This window comes from Anabrus simplex, chromosome 5 (assembly GCF_040414725.1).
Source record: "Anabrus simplex isolate iqAnaSimp1 chromosome 5, ASM4041472v1, whole genome shotgun sequence".
Classification (NCBI taxonomy): Eukaryota; Metazoa; Arthropoda; class Insecta; order Orthoptera; family Tettigoniidae; genus Anabrus; species Anabrus simplex.
The window spans coordinates 414,133,373-414,151,562 of NC_090269.1; positions in this window are offsets into that span (position 1 = coordinate 414,133,373).

Below are 18,190 nucleotides of genomic sequence, written 5' to 3' on the forward strand. Positions count from 1 at the left end.
TAATAATAAATTTAAGTGATCAGGTGTTGAGTTTATCAGGAATCATTTAATGACGGGATGTCGTTTTTAATTCGGAATTAAAGAGTGTGGTAATTTAACTTGATAAATTAATAATATTGAAATTTAAGATCGGTGCTAATAATCCGTACATGTTAATGAACGTGTGGTTTAAATTACGGTCCAATATTTTCTTTACGAATAAATGTCGTGTCTTAAATTTGCAATTCAGTAGCCAGAACACGTAGGACTAATATTACGAAACCATGATTGTCAAATTTTGGTAAATATAATTTCAAGATGTTACGATTATTTGTGGAGAACGAACTAAGGCGTAGATCAAAATGAGGTAGAAAAATATTAAAGAATCTGCAGTCAGATAATAAAAGGTCGTACGATGTCAGAAGTGAATAATTAAGTCAGTTGATAATTCTGTGAGAAATAAATGAATCAAGGAATATTGAGATAGAAAGGGATATAAATTCCGTACGAGAGACACTTAGGATGTAAATGAGTGTAAAATGTACGGGCAGTGTCACAGAGAAATACTGAGTTACGTAGCGGGTAGAATTCGAACCCGTGACAGCATGTACGAAATAAATAGACTGCACAGCTATTCGTCGAGATACTACGGATCTAAGGATAATGAGAGTTCAGAGTCCACATAAATGATCGTATAGTGTAATCATTGTAATGACGAGCGATGACAATCATGATGTCGTGATAATAATAATAATAATAATAATAAATATTGCAGATAAAGGTTTGGACCGCCTTAAGTAAATGAGCGTTGATAAAGATGTTAAACGGGAATCTATATGATAATATGCAACCGATAATATAAGGACGATGTTAAATCATCGCGGTCAGATTAATAATAATTGTCATAATAACAACAGTAATGATGACGTTGGTTGATCAGTGAAATAATTTTGATTGCGACCGATATCCTAATATATTTTGGCGGAAGTGACCGATTCATTAATAATAATAATAATAACCACAAGAGGGATATAATAATAATAACAGTAATAACCATTTGTGTTTGCGCCCCGCATAATAATGACGATATTAATCAAACGTGACAGTGCCAGGAACCGTTGAGTAATAATAATAATAATAATAATAATAATAATAATAATTTTAAGGATGATAATTTCATGGATAAATGAATATTCTGACGATAGTGGATTAAATTATTTGGTGACAACATTCCTCTATTCGTATGTTGAATAATAAGAATGATAAATATTTAGTCATTTGTTACCTCGTTATCGTACGGTCTCCGCACGGTATTTCCCACCGCTTCTCGTTATCTCATATGTGGCAGTAGTCTACTGAGGCTACTTTGTAACATCTCAGATCATGTGTAAATAAAATATAAAAGCTAATTCAGTGGTATGGCATCAGCTGGACATCGTAAGATAGGAACTGTCCGTGTAATCCATTTTTCGTAATTCACGAGAAACATTACCCAGTCCGAGTACCGGTCTCGGAAAAATGTATATAGCCGGGGTACATCATCTTAGTTAAATCGGGAAGCCGACCGTAACATGGGTTATGCTCGGGCTCCCGACAGAAGGAAGCTATATCCTTGAACAACGGTTCGATTCAAATGGAATCGACCCATAAGTTATACTCCACTTGTAATTTATTTCAGAAGCAACCCAGCAACATATTGATACCACTTGCGGTATAGCAAGTGATTTTATTTATGTAACATGTGTGGGAATTTAAATATCGTTGCCAAATGTATCAAAGTTCGTACGTCGGATGGCGTAATAAACTGCTCCTTCTGGCAAATTATTTCAAAGGAAACCATTCTCATAATCTTTTATTGTAGTTAGATGATGCCCTTTTTAAAGTTAACAGTCACTTCCTAGTCCTATCATGGAGTCCTTGAATTCAAGTTTACAATCGAGCCTTCCCCATTTTAATTTTAAATTGCTCCGTTCATTCCCGTGTTCATTTATGCCGCTATATTTATATTTGATGACTTAAATAATGAACCGACACCCCTGAGATAAATGCTAGTCTGGGACTCGGGAGGTGGACGGGTGCAATATAAAATAACAAAATATTCCAAATATAAACGTTATTTATAACATCATTATGCGTATTTCATCTTCAGCATTAACGAAGTCCACCTCAGAGCGTAACGGTTTCCGCTATTAGTTGCGTGTTTCAGTGTTCCGGATTCAATTCACGGTACAGCCTGAAATTCAGGAGTATGTGGTTAAAATATCACATAGCTGCAAAACCACAGGGGGAGGACACAAGTTTACTTTAACATAAGCGACGATGTTTGCCCGGTGAGTAAGACATGAAGATTAGTGCATATTTACATAACCCTCAGTTGACAGAAATGTCCACTCTAAATAAATCATCGGTTCACCCATGGCCTTCCAACATTGTTGACACCCTTGTCCAAACATTCGTTCAGTCTAGTTAGTAGTTTCTGCATTCCAAAGTCATAGAAGTCTGTCACTTTCCGCTTCATTTCAAACACGCAGTGGCATATTCTTAACTCTTCATCGTCATTGAATCCTTGTTGATCAAGGTGTTTATTCTGGTGAAGAAAGAAATGATTACCATTGGTCTTGAGATCACAAAAGCCTCCTGCTCATGTCTTTATCAAAAATATCTTGCCGCCACAAAATTAGACACACCTCCTTTTCTATTCGTTATTTTCAACAATTTGCCAATCAATTTCCGCTGGCGTCACATTTTTTTCGATGATAAACCGTATGATGGAGCGCACTATTCATTCAGCTGGATTTTAGATCGTCGCAAACATTTCCAAAAGGTTTTACTCGAAAAAGAGCTGTAGCGTAGTCTGTGAGGAAGACAAGGTAGGTAAACAGTATTCCTTATTATATATTTTTGTAATTTTATACCTTAGAACGTAGCCATAAATTACAATATTTTAATGATATGTTTCCCAAATACTGTGCCGATATCCGTCATTTTATTGTAAGGCATTGGAAGGAGCAAGTTAGCCTGGCTCCGGCAGCAATTGACCATATCGTGTTATGTCCACGGCCATTGGCCACGCAGCAACAAGTTAGGAGCGATCGAGTCGCGCAAGACCAGCCCTCTCTTTCACACCCTCATTGTCTCATTGCCGCCTCCCTATGGTAGGAGGAAGAACTAGAAATTCAACCCAGCGGATTCGAAATCGAGAGGACTCTGGAGACTTCTCCTTTCGCGAAGTATCTGGAGAGGCCTTTCTCCCTATTTTAGGTGGGCCGGACGAGCTCAAGTGATTCAGTTTCAGTTGAGGAGTGTTGATGTGGAGCATTCCGTCAGTCAATGGACAGTGACGGCTGAGTGCTGCCAGTGTTCTCTCTCTCTCTCGCTCTCTCTCTCTCTCTCTCTCGCTCTCTCTCTCTCTGTGTGTGTCTGTGTGTGTTCGTGCGTGCGTGCGTGTGTGTGTGTGTGTGTACTGACGGTGAGTGTGGTTCAGTTTGATTTGAGATGCATAAGGTATATTGTATTTTCACTAACATTCAAAGGAAGACGACGTTGATTTAGATTTCCCGCAAATCGCATTAGCGTGGCACTAGTAGCGGCCCCATAACTTTGCAATGAGGTTTGCCTTAAATACGGGCTGTACTGTGCGATTGCGTTAGTTACCTGTGAGATTCGACGGAGAGATCGTGAGTGTGTCAAGAATGCCATTACGATGACGAAGAGGCCAGTATCGCCAGTTCACTGCGGATGAAAGAGGCCGTATAATAGGGCTAAGTGAAGGTGGATTTTCATTCCGCGCTATTCAAGAAGGACTTGGCAGGCATGTCCCTACTGTGCACGCGTGCTTGCAGCAGTGTTCACGAGAAGGTACGCTCGCAAGAAGACAGGGCTCCGGACGTCCTCGTGGCACCACCGAGAGGGAGGACTGCCGTAAACGGCGTATGGCTGTGGTGCAATGGACTGCGTGTTCAGCAGAAGTTCAAGGGGATGTCAATACCACAGTGACTCAACGGTTACTTGAAGGACAGCTCCGAGCCGGACACCCTGCTGCAAGCATTCCACTTACTCCAAATCACCACCGTGTGTGACTTCAGTGGTGTCAAGCGAAAGCTCATCGGACGATGGATCGGAGTTCAGTTGTGTATTCCGATATATTCCGGTTCTACCTCGGTGTCAGTGATGGCTGTGTGTGGTTAGAAGAAGGCCAGGTGAGCCCCTGCATTCCACCTGTCTGCGGCGTCGGCACACTGGACCTACACCGGGAGTTGTGGTCTGGGGAGGAATTTCGTTCGACAGCAGGAGCACTCTCATGGTATCCCTCGCACCCTGACTGCAGATGTGTACGTTCGTCTGGTGATTCGACCTGTTGTACTGCCCATTCATGAACAGCAATCCCTAGGGTGCTTTCCGACAGGATAATGCACGCCCCCATGCAGCTGTTATAACCCAACGTGCTCAACAGAATGTCGACATGTTGCCTTGGCCTGCTCGGTGCCCAGGTCTGTCCCCAATCGATCACGTATGGGACATCATTGGATAATAACTCCAGCCTTATCCACAACTAGAATTAACCGTCCCTGTATTGACCGACCGGCATGGAATTCCATCTCACAAGCTGACATCCGGAACCTGTATGACACAATCCATGCAGGTATGCATGCTTGCACTCAACAATCGAGAGATTACACCAGTTTTAATGGATCTGCATGACACATTTGCGATAGCTTTTCTCGTACGGATATTAACCAGTAGTCATGAACCTGTAATAAATTAAATATGTTTCCTTGACAATATATTGCCGTAATTTTCGTATTCTACATTCGTTATTTTGTGGTTTTTGGATTTTTTCCGCCAGAGCATTCCCACTAAGAATGTTTCAAATACATAAAGGGGCAAGATATATCCCAAACGGCCTCACAGAGGATAAAGAGGGAAGTTTCCATAGAAACCTTTTCAAATTTCGTAAGCCACACGAAGTCCAGCTCATGTCAAGCCCCATGACCGAAGGGGGTTAGTTAGCTTCAGTGTGAAAGGGGGTTCGACTCGTGAGAATGTCACACATACTAGCATTAAAATCTTGTTAACAAATATCAGGCCGGGGTAGTCTCGCTCCAAAACCAACCGGAGAGTCAATTAGGAAGGGGGCAAAAGTTTGGTCGGATTGTTCCAATTCACAAATCACCATGTGTAAACACATGAAACCAAACCAACGAACAAGTGAATATTTTGCACAGTATATGAAAGACAAAACAATATACTTTGTCATCACCATAGGAGTGTTGCGCTGCGCAGATCATGCCTATCAATAGTTAAGATCCCATAACAAATGTAGTATATTTAGCCGGCAAGAATATCTGCTGGATCAAGATTTACGCGAAGTGCCAGAATTAAAGTTTTAATAAGAATGGACTAGACCATTATTAGACCCTGTTCACCTGGCGTACAAAATGAAGAAAACGCACGTCCAGTACACTGTTCTCCGCTCGTTAAACACCACACGGTGCCGGACGGTTTCAGGGGCATTTACCTCGGCATTTATACAGAATATGAAAAATTGACGGTAAGAATATACTGGATAATTGTCCGTATGATGTCAACACTGCTCAATGAGAAGCCGAGTGACGTAGGGGTCACATGACGAAGGCAGGCAAGCACCAAGTTGACGAGAGAGGTTGACACATTATTTTTTGGTTACTTGAGCGCAATGTCCTTGTAGCTGCATAGCTTCTTCTTAATGGAGAATGATAAGCCCAGAAGCAAGTTTGAGAGTTCAGCGTATTCCGAAAATGCTAAATCCCAGACACCGGAAATGACCAGGTGAAGTTAACTAAGAAGCTACGTTTTAGCAGGGAAGAAGTCATGTGCGGATATGTGATCATCGTACTAAATGTTGTGCCGATTTAGGGTACCGTTACGGTAGAATCGCTATTTGTCCGCGTTTACTGAGCGATTTCCGTATTAGGTCACACAAAAGTAAATTCAAATGTTTGTAATAAACCAAAACTAATTCTTTGTGAATGGAATACCAAATTATGACATGACTGCTGACATTTTTATTACAATTCAAACAATTCTCAAACTTTTCACAACGAGCTTTCTTTAAAATTTTGCATTCAAATCGACAAATTATTGGAGAAGTGAAGTTATCTATTGCTGGCCAGTGGTCGAATCCATCAAATTATTCTTTTCACAGCCAGGTATTTGTGAAGGAGTGTAGATCTTGCATTTCTTTTGAAGAGTTGTATATTGATGCGTATTTCACGACCTCACCCAAATGAAACATAGCAACTACCTACGGAATGAATCGTAATTGAACCCGCTGATTTGGGCGGAGAACATCAACTAGTATCCTCACTCCGCTCATAGAAACAGAATCGTTATTATTTATTTATCGTATGATGTGCACAGGTAGATTATATAAATAAGTATACAATATATACACAATATATACAAGCAGAAGCCTATAGTTCCAAATCAAGTCCATTGATCCATTTTAAGGCCTCCTCAGTTGCATTATGAATGTCCTCCAAAGGACCTTGAAATGCTCTCTGTGGACACTCGGCAATTACGTGGTGGATGGTCTGTGGGGTAGCTCCACAATCACACCCAGAAGACTTCTGCCAGCCCAATTTATAAAGAGTATAGCCGCATCTTCCTTGATTGACTCTTATCCTGTTTAGAGTCCTCCATTGACGTCTGGGTAGATGGAATCCGGGAGGTTGAACATGAGGTAGAGTCACAAGATGTTGACTGGGAACAGAAGACTGCTGCCAATGGTGTAACCAGGCGTTCGTGATGGAGAACCCAGATTCTTCCAATGTAAGTGCAGTGCGCCAGGGTAGAGATCTAGACTTAAGTCGTGGAGGGGCAGGTTGAGTAATATCCTGGTGAACGGGGAGGTTGGAGTCCAGGCTGGTCTTCTTCCACAGTTTTAGAAGAGCTTCAGACCTTCATAAGCAAGGCGGTGGAATATTACTGAGTGTAGGCAGCCAGGCCACGTTTGTAGAGCGAATACAACCAGTTATAATGCGCATTGCTTGATTTAGTTGAGCATCAATCTTCGCAGTATGAGCACTGTTCAGCCAAGTTGAAGCGCAGTATTTGGCAACTGAATAGCAAAGAGCTAGAGCAGTAGATCTCAACATTTGGTTGTTTGCGCCCCAGGATGTGCCGGCTAATTTTTGAAGAATATTATTCGGACTTTTGATCTTGGCGGCTGTGTTGTTAATGTGATGTTTATATGTTAGGGATCTGTCTAATGTGACACCTAAATATTTTGGGAAGGGACGGTGTTGTAAGGATTGATTTCTGAATGTTATTGTAGGCTTGTAGTTGGCAAATTTATTTCTGAGATGAAACACAGATGCAACAGTCTTTTGGATATTTGGACGCAGACACCACTTTTGGAAGTATGTATCCAGCTTTTTTAGATCTGCTGTAATAATTTGTTCAGCTTCTGGAAAACTTGATGTTTGGCTAACCAGTAGTATATCATCTGCGTAAATAAATTTCCTGGACCTAGTTGCCGGTAAGTTAGCAGTATAGAGGTTGAAAAGTAAGAGTGCCAGAACAGATCCTTGTGGAGGTCTATCATTCAGTTTGTAGGTTTTGCTTACTGCATCATCCGAGAAGATCGGAAAGTTTCTGTTGCTAATCATATTGCCAATGAGATTTGTAAGCTTGACACAGGGGATGACAGAGATAAGTTTTAGCAGGAGCCCTTCTCGCCAAACAGTATCATAGGCTGCTGGTAAGTCTAAGAAGACAGCCATACTAATCTTCCAATTCTCAAATTCATTTTCAATATGAGAGGTCAATGCAAAAATTTGGTCGACGCAATTTCTTCCAGGTCTAAAGCCAGCTTGTTCTGTGGGAAGCAGATTATTGATGGTTTCTGAGATCCTATTGTATATTAGTCCTTCCAAGAGCCTTAGAGTAACACAGCAGGGCAATGGGTCTGTAGTTTTCCACTCTCAGAGGGTCATTGTCATTGCGCTACAAGAAACTCATACAGCCAATGATATGCAACTAAGAACAAGAGGCAGGATCCCAGGCTTCAAATTAGTGGCTCACAATAATCACGAGATGTATGGCTTAGCTACCTATGTGAGAAACAATTACTAAGTACAGAATCGTTAAACTGGTATGACTTTTTTTTGGCATGAGCCATACCATTGTAGTCAACATGCCTCTGGTTGGTCAATTGGTGCGGACACTGATGAACTGTGAACTACCACAAACCTAGTTCTCTTGCCCCTAACACATCATTTCATCAACACGGCTCAGGCTTTGTCTTATTGCAACTGTCACATCTCTGGCAGAAAGGACATGACCAGGATTACTGAGGGTACATTTCATTTATATTCATTTTGTTCACGTTTGCCAGCAATGCTATTTCGGTACGGTTAAGTACAGTTTTAATCCTTCGTACAATTTTAAGTTTCTCAATTCCCCGACTGATGTCGACAAGAAGGGCATCTGGCCGTAAAAGCATATCATATTATTGTTATTTATTATTATTATTTCACGTCACCCCCTTCCCGACTCCGTATTTGGAAACAGGAGCGCTGCTCCAATCGCTAGCTTCGACATGCGCCAGAGATGAAGAGAAGATTCATGAGTTGGAAGCTAAAGATAGTCACAGACCAAGCGCTGATAAACTATTGCCGGAGACGTGACTCTGACGTCAGAGAGTGGGCGATCTGAAGAGTTGGCGCTCGTGTTGGGTGTGGCACAAAGTGGCGAAGGCGATGGTGATACTGCATGGCGGGCGATTTTACAACTAGGGATGTCAGAGTTGGCTCATTCCCACAGTGCTCGTCTCCACATAGTAAGTTTTAAGTGTACCAAGTTTGGTTGAAATTGCTCCAGTGGTTTATGGGGATCTGTGGCTTTTAAGTATGTGCATATATTTTTATACAGTCAAAGTATCAACTTGTGAAAGTTTAGATTTTATAATTCCACCTTTACAATACTGTAATTGTCTTTATTACAAAGACTACATTAAATTACATTCGTGAAACATGTTTCGTCCTCTTATAGGACATCTTCAGTCACAAATACAATACATAACATTAAAAATAAGGCAAGGACACATTAAAATAAGTAAATGCAAAGTCTTTGTATACTGTGACGCGGCGTCATCAACGACCTTCGAGGACGTCACTCAGTTAGCCTTAGCACTTGAGGTGGAGTGGTCGATGTAGGACGGGCAAAGAGGCCCCTATTGTCAACACACAATCAGGTTCAACTTGCATCAGTATAACTCCACCTCCTAATCAAGAAATCTATTACAATGTGGCATCACCAGAACACTGTTTTATGTACAATATGCACATAATTTTATTTGCATAGCCACTTACGGAGTTTTATAATTGACAAGTTGTTTTGAACAACAGTTGTTACATATGATTTTAATTGGACTTCATGCTTCATATCATGTTCACACCGCACCATTTTAACATTGAAGATTGACAAGACGCTATCACGCCGCGTCACAGGATACAAAGACTTTGCATTTATTTATTTTAATGTGTCCTTGCCTTATTTTTAATGTTATGTATTGTATTTGTGACTGAAGATGTCCTCTAAGAGAACGAAACATATTTCACGAGTGTAATTTAATGTAGTCTTTATAATAAAGATAATTACAGTATTGTAAAGGTGGAATTATAAAATCTAAACTTTCACAAGTTGTATATAGTATATGCCCGTAGATACATCGAATCGATTCGCAGCGATCTAGATTGGGGATGGGGATGCAATTTGAATTAAAACTCACCAAATCGATAGTGACTATCAGTACAAGAGTGGTCTGGAATTTTAATTATAATAGGAAAGGTGGTCTGACAATTTAATGAAAAACCGTCATCACTACTTCATGGGCAGTAGGCAATGGAGCCTACAGTTTTCGTCAAAACTCTCCTACGCGATTCTATCCTGCAGTAGGCAAAGGTTCCCGCCATTATCAAAGAAATATATTTTGACCTTTAGTAGGCTAAATGGGCAGCTATTATAGTCCAAACTACCCAACTCGAATGTGACTGGCAGTAGGAAAGATGACCAGTCGTTATAATGAGCACTCAGCTGCTCGACTGTGACCAGCAGTAGGAAGGTGTGCATCTCATGAAGACGCTCCAATTCGATTGTACTAAGTAGTACGCAAGGGGCCTGCTAGTATTATGAAAGCACCTCAACTTGATTGTGACTGGCAGTATACGCGTGAGTCTGCCATTATAATCAATACTTCAATATTCGATTGTGACTGGCGTTAGGAAAAGGGGTCTGTCATTATAACGATAACAATCGCAACTCAATTTTGACTGGCGGTAGGGAAAGGGCCTGCCACTGTAATAAAAACTCCCCAACTGAAATGTTTCTGAAGTTGGAAAGGGGCCTGTAATTGTCATGAGAACTCCCCTAATCGACTGTGAATTGCAGGAGGTAAGCGAGCCTGCCGATATAGTATAAATTCCCGAAATGTATTGCAATGGGCAGTAGGAAACGTGGTCTGATATTATCATTAACACTCTCCAACGCGCACTTTACATGAGAAACAAAGTATGGGGTCCTCCCCGTGGTGTTTCTCGGATAACGCTAAGAGACGCAATTTAATGAAATCCTACTCACTACGTGTGCAATAATTTACGTAAAAGTCCGTAAACAATGTAGAATACCGTAACGAAGCACGGGTACATTTGCTAGTCATGTTAAAAGCTTGCCTAACACATAGTAAAATTCCACCGGGACAAGAAGACAAGAATAAGACGAGTGAGACATTAGTTTCAACTAATTACAAATCCTAAGGACATGATACCAGTGCAACATAGGCATTGACATCTCAACGGGGCGGCCGCTATTCGAATTCTGGGCAATATAAATGTGGCAGTTCCCTGCGTGTCGTGTTCCGCATGAAACTGCACATTACGTGATATAACGACCATATCAGCTTGATTTCCATTATTACAACCGTTAATATACTGGAAAGGAAAGGTTTTAGTTATTATCCACAGAATAATCCTTTGAATTAATATTGATGTCGAGTTTGTTGTTCGACATTGGAGAATTTGACTCATTTTATTTGAATAGCCTTTCGTGGAGCCTAGTAAAAGACAGCTTCTTGGTACAGCGCTATTATTAAAAAATATATTCTGGGAAGTAATGACGTAAAGATGAGTACATATCACAGCGAAAATTAATCAAATTCCGAATAAATTTACACTGAATATCAATTAAAATCCATTATATTCAATCAATCAATCAATCAATCAATCAATCAATCAATCAATCAATCAATCAATCAATCAATCAATCAATCAATCAATCAATCAATCAATCAATCAATCAATCAATCAATCAATCAATCACTACTGATCTGCATTTAGGACAGTCGCCCAGGTGGCAGATTCTTCATCTGTTGTTTACTTAGAATTTTTCTTAAATAATTTCAAAGAATTTGGAAACACCTTGAACATCTCCCGTGGTAAATTATTCCAACCCGAACTCCTGTTTATATAACCGAATATTTGCACCAGTTTGTTCTGTTGAATTCCAACTTTATCTTAATGTTTTGATCTTTCCTACTTTTAAAAACACTACTCCAATATTTTGTCTTCTAATGTAATTCCACACCATCTCTCCACCGACAGCTCGAAACATAACACTTGGTCGAGTAGCTAGTCTCCTTTCTCCAAAGTCTTCTCAGACCAAACTTGGCAACATTTTCAAACGCTATTCTTTTATAGGATATCATCCAGAATAAATCGAGCTGCTTTTAGGATTTTTATCAGTTCTCGAATTAAGTAATCCTGTATATTATTTATAGTGATATTAATTTGTCCAGTAGTAAAATGAGAGGTTTTATGTACAAAACGAAAATACCCCCAAAAGGTGTCTTTTCCGGGAACACTCAATATACGAAGGAAACTTGCTATAGTCGTGTGGTGCTGTTCTCTGTACAATGGATACACAAAAAGTTCAACGGAGCATTCCCCAAACAAACTTACCAACAATGCGTGCTTAGGGGCTTATGTTTAGCGGCCTACGACCTAGATGTTGGGCTTCTTAAAAAATCATCCTCTTCAGTATCCTGTGTTACTACTTTACCTCTCTCTTCAAGACGGATGTCACATTGTTCTGAGGATAAGAGCCATGTCAGCGAAGTGGTTACGTGCCTATAACCGACCTCCCCTGGCAGCAGAGCTGTTGCTTCTGACTGCCTCTCAGTGTGTTACTAAGATGGACATCCAGATCACTGAGGATGGACATCATCAGCAAAATTAAATCGGTTAAAGAGTGTGGCTGTTACTGTGTTCCATTACAGGCCTTTGCAGGGTTTTTCCTCTGGCAAAGCTGGTGCTGCTGAGGACAACTCCAAGCCCTGGGAAGAAATAATCGACGTGCTAGTAGATTCAACAAGTACAGACTTTGGACGAAATAATCGACGTGCTACTATAGTTGGACCCACGAGAGTTGGAGTCTGACGTTTAGCGCCACCGGCGAGAGAATGTTGACTAACACTGCTCGAAAATGGTCTGTTGCTATGGCAACGATAACAGCGATGCCACAATTATGGAGGCTATCGCCACGTGGATTGGCTTTCTCTCAGTCGCTTTTGAGATATTATTATTCGGATTGGTACCGTGATAGCTGTTTCTGGTTTACGAAATTATTTACATGTTTGTTTCCTGAATATTATTTTGTTTGTTAGTTTTGTTTGTAAGTTAATCAGTGGCTAGTTACACAGCCCTTTTCTATATTTAACATGCGTATTTGTTGAGGTATTTGTTAGTTTAATGTTTATTAATGATTATTTATGATTATGAAATATCATATTTATCGGCAACGGCGTGTTCTGCCTTAAATACTGGAATTATTATCACGAGCTTACGAACGGGTCAAAGTTTAGTGGATTGCATTAGGCCAACATATTTGATTCAATATTCAGCCTGTTTGAAAGGGTGACATGCCGCATATTAAAGTAACTATGACAGCGCAGCGTACTTCGTACTTACTGCTTTTGCCGCTCAAATGTCGGACTCTAAGTCTCGTGGGCCCAACTATAGATATACCCAGTACAGCGTTTGGACGAAATAATGTACGTGCTACTAGATACGTCCAGTACGTCCTTGGGACGAAATAATCGACATACTGAAATTGAGATTGTCGGTGGGGTATTTAACTTCACTAGAAAATAGTGCAGATGGTTCTGCTGTTGGGAATACTTCTTACACGACATTAGATTGTGGTTCAAGTCGGCAATTTCTACAGGGTCTTCTAGGCAGTGAGGGGTGTCCAATACCTTAATCCTATGGATATGATACGTATAACATCCATGACCCAGATTCATACTTATTAAAGATTCGTATTAGTTTCAAATTATTGAACCAGACTTGCATTGGGATTGTGGAATGAATTATAGCATAGTGATTTCCTCTTACAAGCTGTGTCGTTTTCCATCACACAATTCCCTGTATGCCTGTTGCTTGATTGTGGGCAGGAAATCGCAATATGGCGGTATGCACATGTTGTAGCTTCCACCACTAGCTAGTCTACTGTCTCGTTCATCGTTATACCAGCGTGGCTTTTATTCCACAGATGTACATCCTGAGCTGCTTTCTGGGTGGTATAGATTAAGTTCAGAATGTCTAATAAATACTATTGAGTTGACAGGTCGCAATCTGAGCTTTCATAACCTACAACTGTGCGCTTGTTACACTTGATCCTTACGGTGTCGAGTCTATGGTCTTACATTTTGCTTAGCCGGTTCGAGTTGTATTGATGGGGATGATATGAGATATGAGAATGCTGGTCGGTACGGTACGAGAGGTAGTGTTATACAATGTCATATTATTGGAATGTGTACCAAATTCCTGGATTAAACTCCAAACCTCTCCTCAGTGTACACACGGAGTGTTGGCATACGGCACTGTTGATGGTGATGCATCCGCCTGATGGAGACGTTAATCCTTGACAGGACACCTTAGTGTCATTCTACAGATGTAGACTATGTTCCGACACCGGATTTTACCCTCATACTACCTCATTATCATAAGAATTTCACACACACATAGGCAGGTCGTCCATCGGCGTCACCTGAATCAGGTATGAAATGGCGTATGGCTTTTAGTGCCGGGAGTGTGTAAGGATATGTTCGGCTCTCCAGGTGCAGGTCTGTTCATTTAACTCCCATAGGCGACCTGCGCGTCATGATGAGGATGAAATGCCGATGAAGACGACACATGCACTCAGCCCCCGTGGCAGTGAAATTAACCAATGAGGGTTAAAATTCCGACTCTGCAGGGAACCGAACCCGGGGCCCCTGTGACCAAAGGCCATCACGCTAACCATTTAGCCACGAAGCCGAACATCTGAACCAGGTGATCGAACATGCTTTAGAAAGCTTGGCTCTAACCGCCAAGGGTATATAAATAATATCACTCAGCTGAAGTGAACACATTCCGCTATGTCCGATGTACATCAACGATGAAATGTGCCTTGCTTTTACTCGCAGAGATATTACGTATTTTCTCGTGTTGCAGGTTGTAATACGAGTGTGTCGGGCTCGTATACCTTTTCACTCACTCATGCTCTATGATCATTATGTGTTCCTGTATTTACTGCTGCATGAATAAACCTATACATGCGATCATATCGGGGTTACTTTGAGCGTGAAATATGGGTTTTACGGCAATATTTGTATCAGATTAGAGTTATGAATTGCTTGTAGTCCATCAGATATGTTTCACAAGAACAAACATGGCAGTGAAACTGTGTAATCTGTACATCATATTCATTAATTTTAGAACAGGTTATTCACGGGTACGTATTCTGCAGTGTAGGCATAGATAATCAGAAGAGAAAATAATACAGAGGTGTACCAGTCTTAATATGAGAGCGATGAAGGCCACCAGCTACGGTATTCACCAGCTGTCACAATTAATCTGCAAAGTTAACCAATAATTGTATGTCATACATTAGCCTTATGTGACAAAAAAAAAAACATAAGAGGAATTTAAATGTACCGGGCAAGTGGCCGTGCGGTTAGGGCCGCACAGCTGTGAGCGTGTCCGGCTCCATGGCTAAATGGTTAGCGTGCTGGCCTTTGGTCACAGGGATCCCGGGTTCGATTCCCGGCAGGGTTGGGAATTTTAACCATAATTGGTTAATTGACTTGGCATGGGAACTGGGTGTATGTGCCGTCTTCATCATTATTCATCGTCATCACGTCACGCAGGTCGCCTACGGGTGTCAACTCAAAAGACCTGCACCTGTCGAGCCGAACACATCTTCGGACACTCCCGGCACTAAAAGCCATACGACATTTCATTTCATTTCAGCTGTGAGCGTGAAGACGGGTTATAGTGGGTTCAAAACCCACTGTCAGCAACACTGAAGATAATTCACCGTTGTTTCCCTTTTGACACGAAGACAATTCTGGGGCTGTGCCTTAATTAAGGCAACGGCCACCTCCTGCCCACCCCTAGGCCTTTCCTATTCCATCATCACCGTAGGACCTCTCCGTGTTGGTGCGACGTAAAGTCAATTTTTAAAAATAAAAATATGATAAAATGCACTTGGAGTATGAAGAATGGTCCACATCATTGTCAATGACCTTCCACAAACACTCAGACTGACACCTTCACTTTGCTGTAGAACTTCGCAGAGTTGCCTATCGTTGCCTTCTCCTAGTTTCCGTCACTTATTCATGTCAGATTTTAGATCATTCTATGTATGTTCAGTCCTCCTGAAGGCTGTTTGGATCCTCAACTACTCCACTATTAGCTTTCATAGATGTCCTAGAAATCACTGAGGAGGCGTACTAGGAAAACAAGGAGTGAGGTAGATTCCCGTTGCTTTCCTCAACGAGCCACAAGTTGTTATCACATATCAGTCTGCCAAGTCCACAGAAATACACGCACCAACTGACCCCATGAGTAACAATTCCACACCATTCATAGCAGGGACCGGCTGCAAAACGAATGGCATCACTAGAATCGCTCATACCTCAGTCACTATCTTCCTTTACACGTTGCTCTACGTCGCAGCGATACAGATAGGTTTTATGGCGACGACAGGACAGGAAAGGGCTACGAATAGGAAGTAAACGCTCTTGGCCTTAATTAAGGTACAGTTCCATCACTTGGTGTGAAAATGGAAAACCTCGAAAACCATCTTTAGAGCTGCCGTGAGTACGGTTCGAACCCACTATCTCCCGAATACTGGCTAATGGCCGCACTTAAGCGACTACAGCTATCGATCACGGTCACTTTCATATTGTCAAAGCCAAGGCTAAGACTGAGACAAATCAATGAAGGTAACGGATTTGTTCTAGACCATGCCAGAAGACATAGTTTACTGTAAACACTAGGTCTCCCCAGCAAAGGCATCCTAGTATCGGTTATTCTATAACTTCTCATTACGATTTTAACCTTTCAAGTGGCAATACAGTGTATCGTCGTTGATACTCGAAATACCGTTATGTTACAATCTTGAGGGGATAAATACTGACCCGCAGCACACATCTCGTTCGTTGAGATAACTCAAGCAATACTGGACTTTGTGGCCTGAGTGAAATACAAGCACATGTCGGATATTTTACATAACGTTTTATAGTTCGTAGGATAAAAGTCTGTTTGAGAAACGTTACAACGCCGGAAAATGCACAGAACTCCTTAAAGCTGGTGTGTGGATTAGGAGGAACGGAGGTATGTATAACTTAATGGCCTAAAAATTCTATTTAAAAATTGAGATATAAATACCGATGCAAAGTGACGCATAAGAATGGATAACTTTGTATCATGACTTCAGTTTGTTCGTATATTTATATAAGTAATGTGATTAGATTCAAAGTTACATTGCGCAAAGGACAACTGTAATGCAAAACATCAAGAGCATCACATTGTACATAACAATATAAGGTTTCACATGAGACATAAGTAATTTTAGAGTAAGAAACATACATACACACATTTTGGTGTAGACTATTATGCCTATCAGCGTTTAATCTGCAAGCCGTTGTTAATTTAGTGATCGCCGCCAGAAGCCTCTACTTGTAACTAATTCCGTGACCTTGGTAAGTTATATGCCCTGTATCTCCAAATCATTAGAAACTGAGTCTAGCCATCGTCCTCTTGGTCTCCCTTTACTTCCCTTACCCTCCTTAACATAGACCACTATTGTCCTAGGTAATCTATCCTCCCCCATTCACTCCACATGACCACAACGCTGAAGCCAGTTTATGCGTACAGCTTCATTCATGGAGATCATTCGTAAGTTATCTTTATCTCCTCATTCCGAGTACCTCCTGCTATTGTTCTCATCTGTTTTTACCAGCGATCATTCTCCCTAATTTCATGTCTGTCAAAATTATGGATAAGATATCCTGTGTCCACTTAACTTTCGCTCCCGTAAAGTTGGTCTGAAAACAGAGGCATGTTAAGATAATTTCGTCCGAGATCTGACTTCCTTCTTACAGAATACTGTTGATCGCAACTGCGAACTCAATGCATTAGCTTTACTGCACCATGATTCAATCTCCCTTAGAATACTACCATCCTGGGAGAAGACACATCCCAAAATACTTGAAATTATCTACCTGTCCCAGCTTTGTATCCACAACCTGACATTCAATTCTCCTGGATTTTTAACCTACTGTCATCAATTTAGTCCTTGAAAAGTTAATTTTCATATCATACTCATTGTACCTATATTCAAGTTCAAAGATTTTAGATTGCAGGCTCTGTGTACAATCTGCCATTAAACCAAATCATCAGCATAGGCGAAATTGCCTATTATATTTCCACCTAGCTGAATCCCTACCTGCCACCTAATATGCCTCAGCACATGTTCCATGTAAATACTTTAAAGAAAGACAGAAAGAAAGAAAGAAAGAAAGAAAGAAAGAAAGAAGGAAAGAAAGAAACATTTCAATGGAATTAAACACCACAATTACGTATAATCCAAATCTTACAATGACATAATCAAAAGCATAAAACTTACAACAGTAGTCGGTGTGTACGCACTTGCACTAACTGGCTTCACTTTTACAATTCCCTTTCAAGTTTAGGATTTCGAAACAATCCCTGTTTTCCCAATCCCTTTTTGGGGTCTATTACTCCAGTAACACAGTTTATCACTTTTATTGAATTTTCTTACTACTTTTTGAATAGCTAAACACATGTAAACAGAGTAACGAATCTGTGGAAGTTGTTCAAGGCAT